The following is a 16,158-nucleotide window of genomic DNA, read 5'->3' as shown; positions in this document are numbered from 1 at the left end:
ACCCATGCAATCCCATAGACAATCTCTTAACATACACACACACTCATGAATCCGCCTCCCAGGTACCGCACAACACTGCTCATCCCCAATCACACTCTCTATCACATCACGCATCCTATTAGCCATAAGTTTTGCATAGATTTTATAATCACAATTAAGTAACGTTATTGGCCTCCAATTCCTCAGACTTTTCAAATCCCCTTTCTTAGGAATTAACACAACCATACCTGCACGCATACTCTCAGCCACCTCCATGTTTCCCCACATATACTTACATACATCCACAAAGTCCTTACCAATCACACCCCACATCACACGATAAAATTCTACTGGGAGGCCATCCTCCCCCGGCGTCTTATTCAAAGCCATACTACACATAACCTTCCATACCTCATCACCAGTCACCTCACCCATCACTCTCTCTCTTTCTGCTTCACTCAACTTACTCTCTAACACACTCAAAACATCATTCTCCAAACATTCATCCCTCTGTTTCACTGCATACAGATCCTCATAAAACTTAGCCACCTCTTCACACATATCCTCTCCACTCACCTCACTTCCATCTGCTCCATACACCACGCTCATACTCTGTTTCTTTCCAAAAACTTTTTTAAAGAAAAACCGAGAACATTTCTCATCCTGCTCCATCTTATCAATCTTTGCCCTAAACACTATGCTTCTCCCTCTCTCCAACAAAAACTCACTAATCTCCTTTTTTACCTCTAAAATATCCTCCTCCACCTCAACTCCTCCTTCCCTTAACTTATACAAAACGCTCAACTGCGCGTTCAGTTTAACAAAACTCTCTCTTTTAATTGCTGCATACTTGTATCCTAAATTTTTAAAGAACATTTTTGTTTGTTTCTTCACCCAGTCCCACCACTCACAAACATTCCCAAACTCATTTTTATGCTTACACCATTCTTCATACCGCCTTTCATACTCCTTTCTCACATCTTCATTCTCTAACAGTTTAACATTTAACTTCCACAATCCTCTCCCAAACACTCCATCAACTTTTATATCCAACTCACACAACATACACACATGATCTGAAAAAAGAACGTTTTCCTGCCTATAATTAACAGAAACCATATTTTTAGAAATAAAACAATAATCCAATCTGGATTGTACCCTACCACTCTCAGAAAAGAAAGTGTTCAACAAAGGATTCATGTTACACACGCGCTGCATATCACACAACCCAAAATCATTCACTAACTCCAATAATGCTTTCCCAGACACATCCACATTCACTCTCCCCACATCACAGTTCATATCACCCACAATTACCACAGGTATTCTTCCTGGAACAAAAAGCTTAATTTTTTCAAATAAATTTTTGCGCTCATTTTTTTCAACTGGCGCATAAACATTAATAACACAAAACTTTACATTCTTGTATACAAAATTAACAAGGATACATCTCCCCACCTCAATAACCAAATAATCACTCAAAACAACCTCCCTTCCTTTAACCAAAATACCCACACCATCATTCTTATTACATGCACTCCCCGACCACACAGACGCTCCATAAGACCATTCATCCCCTTTCACACCATCCACTACCCCACATTCTTGTAAACAAAAAATAGATGCATTTTGCATAGCTAAAAACTCAAAAATAGCAGCTCTTCTTACTTTACTTTTAAACACTCTTACGTTTTGGGACACTATGGTAAATCCCATAATACTTCTACTCCTTCACCAATTACACAAAGAAATAGCCTTTGGCCTAAACCAAAGCTCACAAGAGGACAAAAAGAAAAAACATTTACAATATTATATGGTGACACTATCCAGCACCACCACTATCCTCCTCCGCCATCAGAACAGAACAGCTGGTTTCCGACCCGCTGGCTTCACCAGCCACACTCCTCATTCTGGCAGTTCTGATCTTCCTCTGAGGCTCACTAAAATCTGCATCATCACTGCCCCCACCATCCTCCCTACGACTCTTCTTTGCACCCCTATCATCCTCCGAAGAAAAATCTTCAGTGTTTTCAGGACCCGAAGGGTGTTCAGGACTGTCGGGTTCCGAGATTTGCACTTCACATCCTGTTGCGTCCATTGCCTCTCCAAAAGTCATCATCTCAGGCAGCTCTGCTTCCACCACTTTCCTAGATATTCTCGCAGACACTGCCTTTTTCTCCACCTTTGCCACTTCCCTCCAGAACTCCTTTTCTTCCCTCCGCTTCTTCCTCATTTCTTCAGCAGAAGAAGAACATGGTCTCAGGGACACCTCCTCTGGCGCCGTAGAGGGAGAGGCTCTACCAGTTTCCCGCCTCCTTCCCTCTCTCTCCTCCCTCTCCAATCTTTCCAGCACTTTCAGTGCGCTTGCCATCTGCCTCCTCTCCAGCTCCTCCTCCTTCTGTTCTTTATCAGAACGTCTAGGTGCACTCATAGGACAGTCCTTATACATGTGATCACTACTCCCACAGACATCACAGGACTTGGCCTCTGGACACTGGTTGGCCATATGCCCCTCCTTTCTGCAATTTCGGCAACACTGCCCTTTAAGGCATGTTACCATGGTATGTCCGAAAGAAAAGCATCTACGGCAAAACATGGGCTGGCCTGGGTAAAAGAGGAAACCTCTATGGCCTGCAACGGAAAAATTTGATGGAGGGTGTCTAAAGCCCCCCACACTGTCAGGATCCCTTTTCAATTTCACACGGAATTTATACTGACAGTTAAAGATTCCTAGACAATTGACTTGCTTCACTCCCTTCCGCACATATTCACAGTAGCGAGAGAGGAAGCACTCCAGCAGCTCAGGGTCTGTAAAAGGGTTATAGACAGTCACAGTCACCTCCTTTTCTTGCAGACCAAACAAAGGTTCCCATCTAACTCCTTCCAAGCAGGGGTCACTAGAGTGACCACGGAGCCATTCAAAGACATTAAGGCAAACATCCTGGTCCATAAAGGTAACGTCATAATTACCTTGACGTGAAAATTCGTTGACACTGAAGATCTCAGAACGTCTTGCTCCAGCTTTGCCTTCAACGATGTCTTGGACAATGAAAACCACGTTGTTCTTGTTCTGGTCAGATGGATCCACGGACAAACGGATGGTGTTCTTCACAAAAGACATCTTGGATTCTGTCGGTATGGAATACCACAGGAAAAAGCAGAAAATCCTCCACAAAAGGGTCCGGATTCCTCCAGGAGACTCGCACCAATCAAGGTACAGTCATACGATCGCAGCCAAAAGGCCGAGAAGCGATAACCAGAATTGGTTTCAAACTACGGAGCCACCCAAGGATCCTGAAAAGTCCATTTGTGGAGATGAGCTCCTGGACTCCCGTTAAGAAGACATGTTGTCAACCTCTAGATCCCTTACATGCCTGCACTTTTCGGCTTGCTGCTGCTGCAATCCACGCGTTTTAGATCTGCATAACTCCACCTCTTTAAACACAGTGTGACACCCCAGGGGTCTGGTTGTCACAGTGATAGAGATATTACGTCTGAGAGCAGGTGGGAGGTCCTTTGGTCAGGGATCCTGTGCATGCCACACCTCCTGCCCAGCCTTGGGAGGGGAAGAACTTCCCCTGTATAAACCCGGGGCTGAGGCAGAGTGATTGAGTCCAGGAAGAGCAGAGACAAGAGCAGCATAGGAAGCAGCAGAGTCACAAGGAGTCAGGGGCTGGCAGCTAAAGAGCTCGCCCTGACTAAGAAGATTCTTTACCGGACCCGGAGTCCGAGGCTGTGGGGACTAACTTCTACCCAGCAGCAGAATCCGTCAGGCAGGGGATTTCAGGTCCCCTGGCCCAGAAGCCCGAAGGCCCCGAGTCACCGGCCATACGGGTGAGCACCACACGGTACACTCAGGGACGTGGGCTACTTACATCAGCTTCTAGCAAGGTAGCCAGAAGAGTACAGTCAGCTTGGGAGGCCTACAACTACGCCTGGCCAGGGGAGATCCCATCTGCTCAAGGACTGACCAGGCCCCGTTCGCTAGCAAGTACTCCGGGAGGGTCTATCGTTGTTATCAGTAAAGACCCTGAACGCTACCATACCGTCTCTGAGTGGTTCCTGCTACCCCCATCATCCACGTCGGCTGCCCTGAGGCCATACCCCTCCCGTTGGGGGTTATACTATCACGCTGCACCATCCTTCCACCGGCCTCAGCGGTCTGCCCTGCAGCAGCAGCCCCCTGGCTGCATTCAACGGGTGGCGTAGTCATCAACCGTTTTCTACCGCTAACAGACTGCCGTCCAGTTTGACTCCCTGGGCACGGACCGGGTCACCGCCACGAGACTACAACCCTAAACAGATCCGGCTCCGGGTAAGCTCCCGCGTGCGCAACGCAGCGCGACACAGGCCCAGGGGCGCGTCGACTTTGGCGTAGTCGGCAGGATCACGTGCCCGCAACCACCGGGTACTGCGTGCCTGAAAAGCAAAGACTGTTCAAACTTACCAGTGGTGAAGATTCCCGCCATCGGTGAAGATTCCCGCCATCCGGCGCCATCTTCAGCCTTCTTCCCGCCATCGGTGAAGTTTCCCGCCATCCGGCGCCATCTTCAGCCTTCTTCCCGCCATCCGTGGAGTTTTCCCGCCATTGGACGCCATCTTGAGGACGCCGCGCGGGAAGAAGAGGGGCGTGGACTCCGAAAGCGCGCGAGAACTGAAGCCCCGCCTCACGTCCGGACGTTGCGTAAGGTCCTGGAAGGAGCCCAGCAGACGCCGACGTCACAGGAGCGCGACGGAAGGTCCTCAACCCTGACGATCCACTGCGGAGCCGCGGCCTACGGAAGAGGATCATCGCAAGGTAGGCCACGGTCCACTAGGGGGGAGGAAGATGTCGGATACGGAGGAGAGCTTCACTACCTCGACCCCCGCCAGCGCCACCGCTGCTGCAGTTATGCCCTTCACCATGCCATATATCCCGGGAGCAGCTTGGCTACCCCAGTACTCAGGGGAGTCACATACCCTGCATGACTTTAGAGAAAAGCTGGATAGCCTCTTCCAGGTGTACCCCCTCACAGAAGAGCAAAAAGTGAGCATCCTGGTGGCCCAACTAATCGGGGCAGCCAAAAGAGAAGTAAAATCTTGGCCACCTGGGAGGAGGACTGTCGCAGAGATACTAACCCGGCTGAGGGACACCTTCGATACCCGCACCTCAGCCGAGATCAAGCTTAGATTCTACGGGTGCAAGCAGCGAGCGCATGAGAGTATAAGGGACTATGCACTAAACCTACAAGAGGCCCTGAGGGCCATAAAGCAGACCGACCCTGATGGGGTGGGAAACGAGGACAGGCTGTTGACTGAACAATTTATAGAGGGTTTATATTGCAATGCCCACCGAACCCAGTTGCGGGCAATGGCCTTACAGGATCCCCATCTGGACTTTGCACAGTTCAAGGATAGAGCTATCCGGGTGCTCCGAGAACCAGCACCGGGTGGCGTTGTGACCCACAGGCGCCCAGCTATTACTTACCACCAGGAGGCGGCGCCCTTGTCGGCAGGGCCTGTGGGAGCTGATGCGCAGGCTTTGGACAATGACCCGGCTCCAGACCTACACCATCAGGTCCAAGAGCTAGTTAAGAGCGTTGCTGCGCTAACCCGAACTGTGCAGTCTTTACAGGTTTCCACTCCAGGGAAGATCCAGCTGGCATCCGGACCGGAGGACATCCCGTGGCGTCGACCAAGGAGGACCCCACCGGCCAGAGGAAGACCCAGTGACCGATACAGCGAGGACGGACGACCCATCTGCCGCCGCTGCAATCAACCCGGACATATGGAAAGGTACTGTTCTTTAAACGGGCACAACCTGGGGTAGAGGGCCAACCCCCAGGAAAAAGATCACCAGGCCCATCGAACTGGCGCGACAGATATGTGGGAGGACGTCCAGTCTTGCCTGTGGTACTGGATGGCATTCCCATGAGTGCCCTACTGGACACCGGGTCACAGGTCACCACCATCCCGTACGTGCTCTTCAAGCAGTACTGGAATGACTCGGATATTACCCGCTACCCTGACGACGACTTGAGTATCATCGCCAGCAATGGTCAGCCCGTGCCACAGATCGGATTTAAAGAGGTGACCATCAAAATTGGTAGAGTCGAACTGGCCGCACAGGGACTGATCATTGTAGACATTGACAAACATGAGAGTCACCCAAAGATAACTCTAGGAACTAATGTAATTGAAAATTGTCTTGCAGAGGTGATTTTCCTTTTACAGCAGGTTGCCAAGAATGCCAGCTCCGGCGAGCAGCGGGTGCTCCAGAAAGAGATCCGGGCACTGATGCAACGGCAACAAGTGGAACTCTCCGGCGGTGAGATTGGTAGCGTAAGAATGTGTGACCCTTTTCCTATTGCCATGCCCCCAAAAAGTGAAATGATGATTTGGTGCCGGGCAGCTATTGGTCTGAGAGGTAGAGATTACCAGGCAATGGTAGAACCAGTTTACTCAGATAGTAGGCCCACCATTTTGACAGCACGGGGGGTGGTCAATGTACGCCATGGGAGGGTGCCCGTTCGCATAATAAATATCGGGGAGAGGGAAGTGTACCTGCCCCGGTATGCCACGCTAGCCAAATTATATACCACTAATCAAAATTCTATACAATTTGTGGAACCCTTGCCTCCATCTCACCCGGAGGAAGGTAACGGCTCTAAGAAAGACATGGAGGACTGGTGTCAGCAACTACATCTGGGTACTGACTCCACTCCCTCACACCAGAAACAAGGAGTCTATCGGGTGGTTCAAGAGTATGAGAGAGTGTTTAGTAAACACCCGTTAGACTTCGGGCGAGTCAAGGGGGTAGAACACCGCATCCCCACGGGAGATCATCCTCCCATAAAAGAGAGGTATCGACCCGTACCCCCTGCACATTACCAACACGCCAAGGGGATGCTTAGAGACATGAAGGAGGCTGGGGTAATCCGGGATAGCTGTAGCCCCTGGGCAGCCCCACTAGTTTTAGTCAAAAAGAAAGACAACACCATGAGGATGTGTGTAGATTACCGGAAAATCAACCGTATCACACACAAGGATGCGTACCCCTTACCAAGGATAGAGGAGTCATTGGCTGCTTTAAGATCTGCTAACTTCTTCTCTACCTTGGATCTCACTAGCGGGTACTGGCAGGTTCCTGTAGCAGAGGCAGACCGGGAGAAGACTGCATTCACCACCCCGATGGGACTTAGTGAGTTCACCTGCATGCCGTTCGGACTCTGCAACGCCCCAGGAACCTTCCAACGATTAATGGAGTGCTGTCTGGGCCACAGAAACTTCGAGACGGTCCTGTTGTACCTGGACGATGTCATCGTATACTCCAAAACTTACGAGGACCACCTGAAACACCTGGCGGAGGTGTTCGAAGCTCTGGCGAGTTATGGCCTAAAGGTGAAACCCTCCAAGTGTCACCTCCTGAAACCAAAGGTGCAATACCTGGGACACGTGGTGAGCGCTGACGGAGTGGCTCCCGACCCCGATAAGATCACCGCAATTAAGGGATGGCCAAGCCCCTCCAGCGTAAAAGAAGTGCGGCAGTTCCTAGGGTTGGTAGGCTACTACCGAAGGTTTATTCCCGGTTTCACCAAAAAGGCAGCGCCTATGCAGGACCTCCTGATAGGCCAGTCCCGGAAGGCCAAGAACCAGAAGCCGCCCTTCAAATGGGAAGAGCTAGAAGAAGAGTCCTTCCGCCAGCTGAAGATGGCCCTCACGGGGGATGAAATCTTGGCGTACCCAGACTATAGCCAGCCCTTCATCCTCTACACCGACGCCAGTAACATCGGGCTAGGAGCCGTACTATCCCAGATTCAGCAGGGGAGAGAACGAGTGATCTCCTATGCCAGCCGAAAACTGCGACCCACCGAAAGGAACCCCGAGAATTACAGCTCATTTAAGCTAGAGTTCCTGGCCGTGGTATGGGCAGTCACCGAGCGCTTTAGGCATTACCTCGCTTCTTCCCGGTTCACCGTATACACGGATAACAACCCGTTGATACACCTGGACACGGCAAGACTCGGTGCCCTGGAGCAGAGGTGGATGGCCCGTCTGTCCAACTACGAGTTTACAATTAAATACCGGGCAGGGCGCTCCAATACCAACGCGGACGCCCTGTCCAGGATGCCCAACCTGCCGGACGGAGGAGAAGATCCGGAGGGACTGGAAGAAGTTGAACTCCCTGCGTTCCACCGTCATGGGACTATCCAGTATTCCCACCGGGTAAGGAGTAAGCAGGCTGCTACGTTGAACCCCTTACCTCACTACAACTGGGCGGAAACGCAAGACAGCGACCCTGCCGTCCGACTGGTGAAGGAGATGCTGACTCGCCCGGAGGCTAGCCTGGAATCAGACGCTCCAGAGGAAGCCAAACAACTATGGGCAGAGAAGAGTCGACTGTTCCTTTACAAGGGGAAGTTGTGCCGCAGAATGGTTAACTCCAGGACGCATGAACTACTCTGGCAAGTAGTGGTGCCACGAAGAGACGCAGCCATGGTGATGGAGGCATACCACGACGGAGCTGGACACTTCGGGTGGAAAAAGCTGGAGTTCCTGCTGCGCGAGCGGTTCCACTGGGTAGGCATGAGGGGAACCATCGAGAAGTGGTGCAGAGACTGTGGCCCGTGCAATCTGAGAAGGAAGGACCGGGCCAGCCAGAAGACTCCCCTGCAGTCCATCGTCACCCGGCAACCGTTGGAACTGGTGGCCTTGGATCATGTAAAACTGACCCCCAGCAGAAGTGGCTACGTCTACGCGTTAACCATCGTGGATCATTACTCCCGGTTTCTGGTTGTCGTCCCCGTCAAGGACTTAACGGCTCGAACAGCAGCTAGAGCCTTCCAGCAGCACTTTTGCCGCCCACACGGGTACCCGGACCAAGTGCTGACGGACCAGGGACCTGCCTTTGAAGCGGAGGTCTTCCAGGAATTCTGTAATCTGTATGGCTGCCGGAAGATAAGGACGACACCCTACCATCCGCAAACTAATGGACTTTGTGAAAAAATGAACCAGGTGGTAATGGATCTTCTAAAAACGTTGCCCCTGGAAGAACGCAGTCTGTGGCCTGAGAAGTTGCCCGATCTGGTGGACCTATACAACCACATCCCGGTAGGTTCCACCAACTGTACCCCGGCTTACCTAATGAGGGCAAGACCTGGTAAGTTACCTGTTGACCTGGAAATGGGAGTCCTGACGCCCGAGGACACTTCACCAGAAACAGACTGGGACACAGAGAGGCAGCAGCAGTACCGGAAAGTACAGGAGAGCGTGGAGCGAAGTCTTTGTCAGGCTAGGGAAAGACAAGAGAAGACTTACAACCAGTATGCTCCCGCTGTTCCCCTGGTACCCGGAGAGCAGGTCTTGAAGAGGAAGAGACGGCTCCACAAGTTGGACGACCAGTGGGAGAAGGACCCGTACACCGTACTGCCCTCAAGCCACGAGAACCCGAAGGTCTGTACCATCAGTAAAGACGGAGGGGAAACCACAGCCATTGTATCCCGGGACCACCTGAAGAAGTGCCCCGAACAACTGAGGAACCCTGAGGAGGAACAGGAAGACCATCGACCCGTGGAAGAAAGGGAAGATATGGTTAGTACCGTGCTCGGGGACTTCCCTCGGTCTTGGACTCAAGTCAATGGTGCAGTTGTGGTACCCGTACTCACCTTCCTCCAACCATCATCCCAAGAACCTACGGAGCAACGGGTAGAGCTGGAAGAGCAGCCGGTCCAGGAGGCAGAAGACTCCACCCAAGCGGAACGGGAGAATCCACCCTCTGCTTATAGTGAGCCTGCCGTACCCCTAGTGAGACAAAGAGCCGGTAGACAGCTGCCCAGTTTACCCTTGACAGCTCCTACACCCTGTAGTTCAGGGCCAGACAGTCAGCTCCGTAGGTCCACTAGGGCCACTAGAGGCCAGTTACCCGCACGTTGGAGGATCTAAATGTTTAAGTTGTTTTACAATGTTTACCTGTTTATTGTTGCTTGTGTGTAATTTTGTGTTTCTAGTTGTTTTTAGGAGTCTTCGGTGGATTTACCGGGAATCCTTTGTATATAGTTGGAGCGTAACCCAGGATGGACTAGAGACTGTTAAGGACTCGGGGTAGGACAGACCCCTACCTGGTTACGTCTCCCTGTGTTGGTGAAATGGACACCTTTGCTTTTCTTCAAAGACTGCACCCGGTTGCGGACATCCGTGACCATCTTATTGTGTTTCCTTATTGTATTTTATTGTTCTTTGATATACCTTGTTATATTTTTCTAAAAAATGTTTAGTCCCGGAGTACTAAATTTCACTAGGGGGGAGTGTGACACCCCAGGGGTCTGGTTGTCACAGTGATAGAGATATTACGTCTGAGAGCAGGTGGGAGGTCCTTTGGTCAGGGATCCTGTGCATGCCACACCTCCTGCCCAGCCTTGGGAGGGGAAGAACTTCCCCTGTATAAACCCGGGGCTGAGGCAGAGTGATTGAGTCCAGGAAGAGCAGAGACAAGAGCAGCATAGGAAGCAGCAGAGTCACAAGGAGTCAGGGGCTGGCAGCTAAAGAGCTCGCCCTGACTAAGAAGATTCTTTACCGGACCCGGAGTCCGAGGCTGTGGGGACTAACTTCTACCCAGCAGCAGAATCCGTCAGGCAGGGGATTTCAGGTCCCCTGGCCCAGAAGCCCGAAGGCCCCGAGTCACCGGCCATACGGGTGAGCACCACACGGTACACTCAGGGACGTGGGCTACTTACATCAGCTTCTAGCAAGGTAGCCAGAAGAGTACAGTCAGCTTGGGAGGCCTACAACTACGCCTGGCCAGGGGAGATCCCATCTGCTCAAGGACTGACCAGGCCCCGTTCGCTAGCAAGTACTCCGGGAGGGTCTATCGTTGTTATCAGTAAAGACCCTGAACGCTACCATACCGTCTCTGAGTGGTTCCTGCTACCCCCATCATCCACGTCGGCTGCCCTGAGGCCATACCCCTCCCGTTGGGGGTTATACTATCACGCTGCACCATCCTTCCACCGGCCTCAGCGGTCTGCCCTGCAGCAGCAGCCCCCTGGCTGCATTCAACGGGTGGCGTAGTCATCAACCGTTTTCTACCGCTAACAGACTGCCGTCCAGTTTGACTCCCTGGGCACGGACCGGGTCACCGCCACGAGACTACAACCCTAAACAGATCCGGCTCCGGGTAAGCTCCCGCGTGCGCAACGCAGCGCGACACAGGCCCAGGGGCGCGTCAACAGCACCTTCACCCCCTGCTGTTCCCACCCGCCTCAACACCGTTGGAAGGGAGGAGAACCAATTAAGGCGGGGGGTGGGGTGGAACGAGCAGCTGTCTACCCTTAGCAGGAGGGCTCCTGATTACATACCTCTCCTGCTGCTGCTGCTGCTGGCTGTCCAGCAGCAGACTGAAGGTGGCTGCTGCTGTGCACAGGTATATAAAGGCTCAGAGCCTATTATGACACGCGCAGCCAGCGTTCCATTGCCACATTCCATCTACTGCAGGCAGGATACCTGGCTGGCTGAATGTCGCTGAGAAGCTCACAGAGACCGCCATAAGCAACAGTTTAACAGAATGCCACAGACTAATCAACCAAACTTTTTGGGTTGGGTTCTCTTTTATAGTCTGCAGGCATTAAATGAAAGAAGTCAGTGTTCCAGCAGAAGGAGACAACGTTTCAGAAAAGGCATTGTAGCAAACCAAAAAAGAAATTTTAAGCGCAGCAGAGTAACCAGCGCACATACCTGTTAGCTCAGGTGAGTTTAAAAGGCTGCAGTTGATAACAAGGGCATTTGCTAAATAGATGGTGTGTGTGCAACAATATACTGAAAGGTCAATTATATTGTGCAGCTTATCTCACCACCTGTAGTTATTTAGGTGAAAGCTCCAAAATGCTTGCCTAATATGTCTGTTTATCCAAAAGGAAGTAAAAAGGAGAGCTAGAAAGATAGCATTGCATCACATTACATGGCAATGCAATGCACAGTTGCTGAAGTTGAACCAAAATGAGCTTGTAATCTGGCTTCTGCAACTTTGAACATGAAAAATCCAATGAGGAGAAGAAAAGCAAAGCCAAAGAGTCCATCCCAAAATCCGACAAACAAGCAAAATGAACAAAAAACATTGAATTCAATTCTTTCTGATTTTAGAAACTGCATTAAAGAAGGGGTGCACCGGTCCTGGAGATACTGCAATACCAGGTCAATGCGTGGAGTGGACAGAGCAAGCTCTTTTTCCATCTCCCTGTTCTAAAAATCCATTTAATATATGGTCCCCAGATAGGGGACGTATCAGATATTAAACTGATAAGAACAGATTTTTTTTTTTTTTTTTTTTTTCCAAACACTCAGAAATTAAGTTTTATAATCTTAAATCGTATATCACCAAACTCAAGATTTTAGTTCCATCATCGTGTTTAGATATTATATTTATATTTTTTCATTTGAATTAATATATATAAAGTTAAACATAACAATTCCTTTGCAGTTTCAACAGTTTCCAAACAAATCACCACTGACATTACTTCACCCGGTTTCCCAAACTAAATATCCCCTTTTTCTCTTTTACTTTCCTCCCAACAAAACCCCTTAACTTCTTTTCTTCCTCCTCATGCTCTAACCGCATCTGTTCCCTATCATACTCTTCCTCATCATCTCTGAAAGTCACCACCTTCTCCAACACTTTACCCTTTTCCTCTTTTACTTCTTTCTTTTCACCAGATACTTTCCTTGATCCACAATTTTCCTGTACCGTTACCTTTTTCTTCAATTTCACCTTTAAACTTTCAACTTCTTTTCCCTGCTTATTCTCCTCTATAATTATGGCATCAACTTCCTTCTTCATTTTATCACCAATATCTTCCTTTTGTCCTCCAAAGTTCTTTTCAAAAGTTCCTTTGCTGCTTTCCATGTAACAATACCCAGAACTCCCGTTTACCATAATCCTCCCATTATGCAAATTTTCTTCTCCTGTTGTCCACACCAAAAAACGTCTCTTTCCGTTCCAAATACCAACTTTGTTCCTGTATAATTTCTGAAACTTTACCATCTTACATTTAGATTCCAAAAAAACCATTATCTCCTCTATTTCCACAAACGGATTGTCCATGTAAATTATCACACTCTTCGGTTTCCCCATGAATGATGCACTTACTCCAATTTTCCCAGAATCCTCTTCACTCCAGCCTTTGAAAAAATGAATGCACTTTTCCTCAGAAACTAGAGTCACATCACAAACTTTACCTTGCTTTATTTCTTGCATACAGTAGATATCCTTCTCCAAAACTTCATATTTCCTCAAAATTTCCAGAATCCATTTTTCTTCCAAAAAAGTTTCTTCCGTCTCCCGTTTCACAAAAAAACGTAAGCATCTCTTCTTTTTCCAAAACTCCATCTCAACGATCCGTTTTCCTTCCGTTTTTTCCTTTTAATCCTCCAAATGTTGCCACCACAGCTATGTGTGGCGACAGTTGCCCCCCACAGCTATGTGTGGTGACAAGGTGATCGCCTCTCGTTGCCCAGGGAATAATCCGACTCCCTAATAGCAGCAGGGGGGTTTAGCTCCACCGATAAGTGTAGCGATCCCCCCAGGCCAAGGAGCCGGGTACCCCAAGCGTCTCCCAGCCAAGACCAAGGCAGAAACCGCTAGATCACTGCACTTGATCTTAGCCAAAAGGCCGAGAAGCGATAACCAGAATTGGTTTCAAACTACGGAGCCACCCAAGGATCCTGAAAAGTCCATTTGTGGAGATGAGCTCCTGGACTCCCGTTAAGAAGACATGTTGTCAACCTCTAGATCCCTTACATGCCTGCACTTTTCGGCTTGCTGCTGCTGCAATCCACGCGTTTTAGATCTGCATAACTCCACCTCTTTAAACACAGCACCTTCACCCCCTGCTGTTCCCACCCGCCTCAACACCGTTGGAAGGGAGGAGAACCAATTAAGGCGGGGGGTGGGGTGGAACGAGCAGCTGTCTACCCTTAGCAGGAGGGCTCCTGATTACATACCTCTCCTGCTGCTGCTGCTGCTGGCTGTCCAGCAGCAGACTGAAGGTGGCTGCTGCTGTGCACAGGTATATAAAGGCTCAGAGCCTATTATGACACGCGCAGCCAGCGTTCCATTGCCACATTCCATCTACTGCAGGCAGGATACCTGGCTGGCTGAATGTCGCTGAGAAGCTCACAGAGACCGCCATAAGCAACAGTTTAACAGAATGCCACAGACTAATCAACCAAACTTTTTGGGTTGGGTTCTCTTTTATAGTCTGCAGGCATTAAATGAAAGAAGTCAGTGTTCCAGCAGAAGGAGACAACGTTTCAGAAAAGGCATTGTAGCAAACCAAAAAAGAAATTTTAAGCGCAGCAGAGTAACCAGCGCACATACCTGTTAGCTCAGGTGAGTTTAAAAGGCTGCTGTTGATAACAAGGGCATTTGCTAAATAGATGGTGTGTGTGCAACAATATACTGAAAGGTCAATTATATTGTGCAGCTTATCTCACCACCTGTAGTTATTTAGGTGAAAGCTCCAAAATGCTTGCCTAATATGTCTGTTTATCCAAAAGGAAGTAAAAAGGGAGAGCTAGAAAGATAGCATTGCATCACATTACATGGCAATGCAATGCACAGTTGCTGAAGTTGAACCAAAATGAGCTTGTAATCTGGCTTCTGCAACTTTGAACATGAAAAATCCAATGAGGAGAAGAAAAGCAAAGCCAAAGAGTCCATCCCAAAATCCGACAAACAAGCAAAATGAACAAAAAACATTGAATTCAATTCTTTCTGATTTTAGAAACTGCATTAAAGAAGGGGTGCACCGGTCCTGGAGATACTGCAATACCAGGTCAATGCGTGGAGTGGACAGAGCAAGCTCTTTTTCCATCTCCCTGTTCTAAAAATCCATTTAATATATGGTCCCCAGATAGGGGACGTATCAGATATTAAACTGATAAGAACAGATTTTTTTTTTTTTTATCGAAAGCCCGAATTCGTGTACAAAACCCGAGTGCGCTTAAAAAAGTGACAAGTGCCACAAAAAAAAGTGCACTAGGATGCTGGTCTTCTTGAAACCCTCTCCAAAAGGAGAAGGGTCCCCCAAACCATTCCCCGTCCCTCCGAGCCAGAAGGCCACAGCGAGGCACAGGGACAAATAGCCACCTCCAGCCGGAGCCAGAGGCGACCCAATCTTACCCTCAATACCTGCCCGAGTTCTCACCCGAGCAAGGCACTGGGAGCCAAAGACTGTGCTCCCCTCCCGGAAGAGGGGAGCCAACAACGCTCTCCTCCCGAAAGAGGAGAGCCAGGGGGGTTCAGGGGGGAGCGGAACCTGATGGCCACACACTCCCCCCCTAGACCTGCCAAGAGTTGAACCCGTAAGGGAACCGCATCCCGACAAAATCCTAGTAAGGACGTGGACACACGTGAAAAAGTGGACACACAGTGACAAAAAAAATTAAATAAATAGTGAAGGTTTCACAGTATAATACTGCCCGGACCTTCGACCGGGAATTGAAAAATTCCCCATCCTAAGGCCAGAAGGCCCGGAATAAGGGTGTGTGTGAAGAAAGAAATATTGAAGTGCTAGTGCAAATGTGCCATAAACTCAAGTGGGGTTCCCAATCCCAGTGAGTTAAGGCACCCCAGGGTCACCACTCCTGGGGCACTTCACACTTCGGGCTTTCGATCTTCCCCGGCCCAATGGCGTCGATCCTGGGGGGCCATGCTTTCCACCAGATGACTATATTAGCCACCTGGCGTACTAACAAGCGCCTAAACCCCAGTGTGCATAATGTATCAATCTACTAGGGCGGCAAACATCCAAAACCGCCTTTTCGAAAGATACTACACTTGATCTTAGCCAAAAGGCCGAGAAGCGATAACCAGAATTGGTTTCAAACTACGGAGCCACCCAAGGATCCTGAAAAGTCCATTTGTGGAGATGAGCTCCTGGACTCCCGTTAAGAAGACATGTTGTCAACCTCTAGATCCCTTACATGCCTGCACTTTTCGGCTTGCTGCTGCTGCAATCCACGCGTTTTAGATCTGCATAACTCCACCTCTTTAAACACAGCACCTTCACCCCCTGCTGTTCCCACCCGCCTCAACACCGTTGGAAGGGAGGAGAACCAATTAAGGCGGGGGGTGGGGTGGAACGAGCAGCTGTCTACCCTTAGCAGGAGGGCTCCTGATTACATACCTCTCCTGCTGCTGCTGCTGCT

The 16,158-nt window shown here is 49.7% G+C and overlaps 2 non-coding genes and 1 pseudogene across 2 annotated transcripts; all 3 read right to left on the bottom strand.

The window, feature by feature from the left end:
• Positions 1-12,107: 12,107 nt before the first annotated feature.
• LOC141183402 (U2 spliceosomal RNA) lies at positions 12,108-12,301 on the bottom strand. Its single transcript, XR_012258368.1, has one exon. It is a non-coding gene; the product is annotated as a U2 spliceosomal RNA (small nuclear RNA).
• A 2,445-nt stretch (positions 12,302-14,746) lies between these two features.
• On the bottom strand, positions 14,747-14,932 carry LOC141183375 (U2 spliceosomal RNA). The gene has a single exon (XR_012258345.1). It is a non-coding gene; the product is annotated as a U2 spliceosomal RNA (small nuclear RNA).
• Positions 14,933-15,725: 793 nt separating this feature from the next.
• On the bottom strand, positions 15,726-15,817 carry LOC141183535 (U2 spliceosomal RNA; annotated as a pseudogene).
• Positions 15,818-16,158: the final 341 nt, after the last annotated feature.

Source organism: Phyllobates terribilis, unplaced genomic scaffold (genome assembly GCF_046119375.1).
Source record: "Phyllobates terribilis strain yellow unplaced genomic scaffold, ASM4611937v1 Scaffold_38__1_contigs__length_12584779, whole genome shotgun sequence".
In the NCBI taxonomy this organism is placed as follows: Eukaryota; Metazoa; Chordata; class Amphibia; order Anura; family Dendrobatidae; genus Phyllobates; species Phyllobates terribilis.
Note: the sequence above shows the minus strand (reverse complement) of the source record. Positions and strands in the feature narration are given on the sequence as shown.